This window comes from Asparagus officinalis, chromosome 5, assembly GCF_001876935.1.
Source record: "Asparagus officinalis chromosome 5, Aspof.V1, whole genome shotgun sequence".
Lineage (NCBI taxonomy): Eukaryota > Viridiplantae > Streptophyta > Magnoliopsida > Asparagales > Asparagaceae > Asparagus > Asparagus officinalis.
Window position 1 is genome coordinate 101,651,407 of NC_033798.1, and position 8,070 is coordinate 101,659,476.

The window sequence follows — 8,070 nt, forward strand, 5'->3', positions numbered from 1 at the left end:
CGTTTGTCAGTTTACTAATGTCAACAAAAATCTAAGAAACAAAGGGCGGTATTGTCAATCCCTGTCCTCCCATTCCCCTTAAATATACAGGTCCTAGCAACAACAACAAATGAAGAGCAACCCTTGACTTTAGAACTAAAGTAAAACTAGATTTTCTTCTAAACTTCGTTATACCTTAACCATTACTTGCATCTATATGTCCTAAGTACAGTTTAAAATTCAGTATGACTAGTTGATGGTCGAAACCAACAATCTTTATTCTCATATTCTTTCCTTTTTGTTAATTAAAATTTTATTTGATCCAAAAGATTTATGTAATAAATGCTTGCATGATATCTTTTCTTTGTACGAAAAAACAACATAATATCATAGTTATTTTAAGCATCTGTTCTGACAGAGTATCATTACCTTAGTCATATACTTCTTTAATCGTTACTTTATTATCATTCTAATGCACTCTTAGTAGAAAAAACAGCCTTCGAGCATTTATTGTTCTTATTGTTTATTTCAAGTCTTGAAGATTATATTTAAACTTTCATATTGATTAGGCAAATTTTTTATTTATCTTAGTCAGGAAGAGTGGGAAAAGAGAGTATCATACAATCAAGTCCATGAAAATCAGAGAGGATGAGAATGAATCTCAACATTCTTGGAGTTCTCTGTTCTTCATCCAAAAGTGCAAGGAACTGAGGAAGTACTGGAGCGGGTTATCTTGAAGGATGATTGCAAATCACAGGAGTGACATGGAAATGAATTCTAGAACTGGCTTGGCCTCACTGTTTATGTAAAAAGAAATTTAGAACTACAAAAAGAGTCCCAAGGAAAATGTCAGTCTATATAGGCAGCTATGTACTTCAAAGTCACTCTATTTTCATTTTCAGTACGTTATTAATGGATGTGATCCTTCTTATGTGACACACGCGTAAACAAATTCAGTATAGCATCAAGCGGAATAAAAATTTTAGTTTAAGTTTACACATGATGCTTTCCTTGCTAATCTTCTTTCAATAAAGAAATTGTGGCTAATAAGCAAAAGAATTTAAGAAAAGAAGAAAGCAGCCTCCAACCGAAGACTAATTCAACTACTTGCGGTTGGAAGTTCTACAGTTCTGCAAATCCATGAAGTCATGTATCCTAAAGTTGCAAGTTTCAGTTTATATTATGTCGTTACTTGTAGTCAAGATGCTCACATATATAGAATTGCAATTGTTTTTATGTAATGTAAAGGTTGAAGAAGAATGTATAAGCCCTCCCAAAGCATGGGAGCTGTAGAAATAAAAGAATTGCTACCTTACATGACTGACTGTCATGTGGCACTGATAGAGGACTCCAATGCTAATGCGGTTTGATGTTGGCAGTCGATATCTCAGCCAAGGAGAGGACTTTGTGGATGATGATAGTTGCAGAAAATCAACTCATTGCCTCATTCCAAATGGATAAATGGCAGAAAAGGCAACCATCGATCACACAAGATGTTGAGACTGGGGATGATCGCCTATCTAATGGTAACACCAAATAAGATGCTCTTTTAAATTGCCAACCTACACCTGGATGCCAAAGGAGAAATTGCCACTTGGTTTTAGGATCATTCATCGGAAAGGGAACACATAGATGGAAAGTGGTAATATAGCCATACATATATGCATTAAAATTGATTGTGCTTCATATCCGGTAGTAACTCTAAAGGATGAGAACCACCCAAGTTTCTCCTGGTTGAGTAATGAGTTGCCGCAGCCAGATGGTGAGGAAGGAAATGTTGAAAGAGTAGGGGTTAATTACAGTCTGCAACAGTCCTTTGGAGTGCCCACTTGTTGCTATTTCACTAAGCAGCAAAAGTGACAAGTTAATTAATCTTCTGAAATTGAACAAAGCAGTTTGGAACATTCATTTATGAAGATGAGAAACAGAATTCGAAATCTCAGAGAGGAGAATGCAAGTAAAATTGCTAATGCACAATGAGAGGCTTTTTCAAGTGCTGAGTGTGTTCTTGAAGTTACATTTTTCCAATAACTAGATTCAAGCCAGTACTTGCCTTACAGATTTTTCTGTATATAAAAAGAGGGATCTACTCTGAAATTTGTGCAAATACCAAAGCAATTAAGAAGGATATTAAGCTTTCTTCTAAATTACCGATCTTCAACCATAGTGAACACAATGAAGCATTCTTTTAGCTCTCGATCAACTGTAAGGCAATGTAAGGCACCATAAGTTCATGAATTCATGGTGATAACAAACATATAGAGTGAAAGATAAAAACATGGCTTAAATATCCGGACAACCAATGAAGCTTCTTGCGATGATAGCCTGTCAGCTAATCCACGATTCTTGCTACAAAATTATCAACTTCTTTTGATGGTGAAATCTACTAGACTAAAACTAATTTCTTCCAAGTCATTGAGCTTTCGGCCCAATCAACTGTAAGGCAATACAACGGCACCCTAAGTTCATTCTGATAATAAATATGAAAAACAAATCAGTCCAAAGACTCCAAACCAGAAGACCTTTAGACTCTATTATGTTATGATTTAATTAGAGAAAAAAATACTTATGAATCAAATTTTGTTACAATATAAACCATAAGGCCTCCAAATTTTGATGGTAAAAGCATTATCAACTGATAAAAGATAACATAGGTGCTTTTGTAATGGGGAGAAACAGTGAGCTAAACCCATTCATTCTGTAAACTGTAGTTGAAATTAGCATAATAGTTCGGCAATTATAGTGATGTCTATACACCTTATACTAGACACTGGCATGGAAAGTTTAAAATGAGAATCTTTAAGAAAATTGAAAGATTAAAAGTTCGCAAATTCTCACCTGAAATTGATCCTTCTTCATGAACATCTTAATCAAATCCTAGCCTACTTGATACCGATTTGGTGACAGCCATCTTACCTGTTTTGACAATAAGGAAATCAAAGCATTTATATGCCAAATCCAGGTACCAAATTCTGGGGGATGAATCTATGGCTTTCTAATACCTATAAAAGGGGATGGACATAGATGTAGGTGGGCAACTCAAACAAGTCTGTTGCAGTTGGCATGGGTCTCTCTACTCCTGGAGCTGAGGCAGCAACGCGTAAACAGTTTGACTGCAGCAACTTTCATGTAAGGCTTAGAATCTGATCCCAAGATTTAGTTGGGGGGTACGTAAGTACAATGTCTCCCTTTAATTTAATATGATATCAGCTCGTAGTTTTTGTAATTATTCTCTGAGAGGTCAATTTGAACGCAGTGATCAAAATTTTCCCAGAAACCCAGAGTTTTATTCATTGAATTATCCTTCCTTCGTTTGTTTTATGGGAGCCATGTTTAGGAGTCTGCATGTTCCAATCATTCTATTTGGTTATAATGAAGAAAAGGGAATGGAGAGTGGAAATTACATATCCTATCAGTTCGGTTGTTGATTCAATTTCTCTTATTAAAATTTCTCTATTCAATAACAAATTTCCATCTCAATTTAGATCAAAAGCCTTGGATTGAACTTCTTGATGTTGAAATGGCGGGTCAAATTATAGAAATTATTTTCTCTTGCCCCCTTCTTAGACCCTTTTTCTGTTTTCAAATAACACAAACGAATGAAACAAAGGGCACATTAATTTCCCTCTTTCCTCCCAATTCACAGGCCACAGGAACAAGAAATGACAGCAAACCCTTATTTTTAGAACTAAAAGTAAACGGATAAATCACATCTTCCAGACTAAGCTATACCTCAACAATTTCACTTGCACCTACATGCTTGAAGTATAGTTTTCGACAACTTCAGAGAGTTGAGAGTGAGACCAAGAAAGGTTAATCTTCACATCCCAGGGAGTTTATGTGGTCAATGCTAGTGAAATATTTCCTTATTTCATAATGCCTTTTTCTTTTATCGGAAAATCAACATAACGTCGTAGTTAATTTAAGCATTTTTTGACAACAACTTCCATTTTGCCTGATAGAATATCTAGGGATTTGAATTCTATAGTCATTGATTCTTTCATTTTAATACATTTTTTGAAAGTGGAACCATCTAAGACGGTGTTTGGGAGAGCTTATTTTTCAGTTAAGGACTCAAGGTAGCTTATAAGCTAGCTAATTCATATATACATGTTTGGTGATATCTTTAATAAGCTAGCTTTGAAGCCAAAGTTAGGGTCCCCAACTTTTAAAAAACTAGTTCATGAGCTCATCGAAATAAGCTAGATTTGACCAAGCAAATACTTTTTACCCATGCAAGTTTTATAAAGTCTTTATCATAAAAGTCGAAAGCTACCAAAAGCCAGAATGACTTATATGTGAGGGAGAATGCGTAGTGAAAGGTTTGACCGGCTCATTCCACTACCATAACGGAGGATGAGAATGGATGTCAACATTCTCAGAGTCCCTCATCTGAAAATGAGTGAGGAAGCATGGGGGTGGGAGATCTTGAAGGAAATTTGTGATCTCAATCTGCCATGTGTTTTAGCATTCAGAAAAAGAATGCCCAGGAAAATATGTTAGTGTATACTAGACAAGCCCATACTCCAAATTTTATATGTAGTTTTCTTTTCTATGAAATCTTTAATGAATGTGATCCTTTTTATATGATATTCAATGGTACCAAATGGAATCAGAATAAAAAGTTTTAGATGCATGAATACATTTCTTCATGTTAAATATGGTTCTGTTCATTTGTTTATTCAATAAGAAATTTTCTCTTACTAGCAAAATAAATAGAACAAAGAGAGAGGGCAGCCACAAATTGAAGACGAACTAAGCTACTTGTATTTTGAAGTTGTTCATATCTACAAAATCATGAAGTTGATTACTGTGAATTTGCAAGTTCAGTTTGTGCATTTGGTTACTTGTAATGGTAATGCTTGAGTCTATTGAATTTTAGTTGTTATGTGGTTGGTAAAGGGCTAAACTGATCCAAATTTAGTAATTGGTATAAGAAAAGGATCCAAATTGGCAATTGAGAGTAGCAGCTACCATGGTGCCAATCTGGAAATGTAGAAGACTATTAGACAATGATTCTGCAACTAGGGAGAACTTCAAAGACAAAAAGAATGAGTTAGAATCAATGTTGTTTATCCCCAAGAGCGAGTATAATTGCATCATCGGCTTATTGTGAGGTAACACGATATTTCAATTATAGGGCAGCTATGTCACCTGGGTACTTCTATTTGGAAGCCGTAGCCATATCGGACACGTACCCATACCCATACCCAAACTTCTTTGACACTTCTTGATATATGCATATGTTTCTGTCAGCTTATAGTCAATTATATACCACATGCTTTAGTTTAAAACACTCCTCATACACTTCTTGGAGATATATTCTACACTTCACATCTATTTCTAATATATTGATCTCATAAAAATAAAAAAATATTGATCTTATGTAAATTATTAAGTTTAACACATATAAATATACGTAATATACATACATATTTATAGTTGTGTCCTCATACCCTACTTTTGACAAATTTACCGTGTCTCGTACCTGTACCCGTGCCCGCACCAGCACCCATACCCATACCCATACCCAGGCAACTTAGTGGGGGCAATATACACTCTCTGGATGATTGTTTTCATGGGTTTTTGGTTAGGTTTCTAATGAGAAATACCAACGAGGATAATGAAGAGATGAAAGAAGTGGGTCTCCGTGACAAATGGCTAGGCTGACACTTCATAGCACCAGAAAGCCATTAATTGGATTGGATGAATGATCATATTTCAAAAATGTAGCACGCCGTTGTATCCATCTTTAGAAATTTTGGAATTTCAAGATATTAATGTGTCTATTTAAGCTACATGCCCACAGTGAAAAGCTGATAGAAAAATATTCAACTTAAAACATGAGCTTTTAACTTATGGTTTTGGGTCTAATTGTTTCAAGCCTCAACATCTCTATTTCTGTGGCTTTTTACTGTAAGTACAAAGGAATAGAAACACGATATCACCGTCAAGATTTTCTTGCTGTTGATTTCTGCAATTTCCTAATTAACAACTGTAGTCAATACGAGGATGAAAATAAAATGGACGAATCACAAAAGAAACAAAAGCTTATAAGGGTTTTCTTCATGATTGAAACTGCATTATTCTCCCCCAATTAACCATAGCCATACTAGCTGCAAAGCATCACCAACTAGATATGTCTAACTATGAAAATTTGAAGAAAATATAAACTAAGCGAAAAAATTCAATCGCACATTCCATCTTTTCTTTTCCAAATAAGAATAAAATGATGAATGATGCTTGTTTATATCAAGTTATTTTGCGTTTAACCTGCTGATCTTCACCAGCAGTTCTCTGCATCGTTTCACTCAACTGTACGATGTCCAATTCCAGGATTTTTTCTGTCTTGACTGCTAATGATGCATTTAATATTGCAAAATTAATATAACTAAAATTTCAACATGAATTTAATGATATATGAAATTAAAGATTATAAATCGCACTTCCAAGTTCGCGCTGCCCAGTGACATCTCCCCTATCGGCTAATAAAATATGCATAAATTTTCCTAGATATGACGAAAATATATGAAAATTTATGTAAAAAAAGGGGGGAATTTCAGTAGAATTATAAACCCTAAACCCTAGCGCTTGCATTAACTTACCTCATAACCTCGAGCTGTTCCATTCGAAGGTTGGACCGCATAATATGTGTCGGTGGCGGTGGCGATTCCGCCGCCAGATCGGAGCTCCACGATCGGGAGTAGTTGAGGCAGAGTAGCGGGAAACTGATATTAATAAATGTTCTTTTTGGGTTAATTTACTCATAAATAATGTTAGGGGCACACCCCAATACACCACCAACCACACCCCCTCTCCCATCGCTACAGTAAACCAGGCCCCACATGGGATTTTAAAAATTTTAAAATCCCATGTGGGGTCCGGTTTACTGTAGCATGAGAGAGGGGGTATGGTTAGTGGTGTGATAGGGGGTGTGCCCCTAACACTACTCTTTACTCATAGGCTGTCCAACCATCTCCTAATTTTCCAACTCGCCCATTTTACTGTTTGGGTTTGTTGGTAAAAATAAATTGTAGCAAATGCGAAATCAGTTTCAAAATATATTGTTTAGATATCTGTAATTATATTGTTGGAAAGGTATATTCAATGCAAATTTAGTATTTGGAATTTTTTTGATGAGGTGTAATTATTTTTAATTTTTAATTTTCTTTTTTGAAGTCTGTAGTTTTTCCTCCTATCAAATTGATCGTAGCATTTGCTGCAAAGTTTTATTTACAAAATGTAAGTCTATTTATATTTCCTAATTATAAATTGTAAACTAAATAATGTATTTACATATTTCATAGTTCTATTTATTCTTGCAACTCCATTTCCAGCCAACCAAACAACCTTTAAATTTAGGTTATTTCGATATTACTAGCTCAAATATTTCATATACTGAGATTAGCTCCCCAAAATTTTAATATTTTTATTAGGTCCCTCAAATTATTCAAATAATTTTAAATGAGTCCCTACATTCAGTGGCGGATCTACACCATTTTTAGTGGTGGTTCAAAATTCATTCATGGAGCAGCTCCAGCAGGAGGAAGAGCTAGAATCGCTTTCCCTCTGGTCAATAGTCCATCACTCCATCCAAATCCCCTCCTCCGCCCCCCGCACCTTCGCCCTCCTAACCCTAACCCTCGTCTTGCCCCTCTCCTTCGCCGTCCTCGCCCACTCCCTCCTCACCCACCCCCTCCTCCTCCGCCTGGACCCCACCTCCCCCTCCGCCGTCTCCGACCTCTCCCTCTTCCTCCTCTACCAGCTGAGGTGGTTCAAGTGAACCACCTTGAACTAAGGTGGCTCCGCCACTGCCTACATTACAAAATGCGTCCAATTTCTCGTTAGGGCAAGATCAATGATTAAATGCATTGGGTTTGAATTTAATTGAAATGAGTTGGAGTATGTAAATTGGTATAAGTTAAGCCAACATCTTTGATACTCCAAAAAATAATTTTGGAAGTACCAATGGCAGAGAATAGAATTAAAACACTAAATTTTCAGCTCTCCACTTTCCCGAAAACCTGTGGCCACCAAGGGTGCTCATTGAATAGTAAGGTGGCATACACCACATCAATAGAATACGCCATG

General features: G+C 36.0%; 1 long non-coding RNA gene across 3 annotated transcripts in view; it reads right to left on the reverse strand.

Annotated features, from left to right (window-relative positions):
* The window catches only part of LOC109840409, a 17,349-nt gene extending 10,619 nt beyond the window's left edge, over positions 1-6,730 (reverse strand). The window contains exons 1-6 of one of the 3 annotated variants that reach the window (XR_002246919.1): positions 6,585-6,730; positions 2,982-3,092; positions 2,818-2,895; positions 1,637-1,822; positions 1,291-1,547; positions 564-776 (exon numbers count right to left, since the gene is read on the reverse strand). This is a non-coding gene — a long non-coding RNA (uncharacterized LOC109840409). Of the gene's footprint in view, positions 1-563; positions 777-1,290; positions 1,548-1,636; positions 1,823-2,817; positions 2,896-2,981; positions 3,093-6,584 lie in introns of those variants that run through there. The other 2 variants (XR_002246917.1, XR_002246918.1) reach the window with 2 other exon arrangements.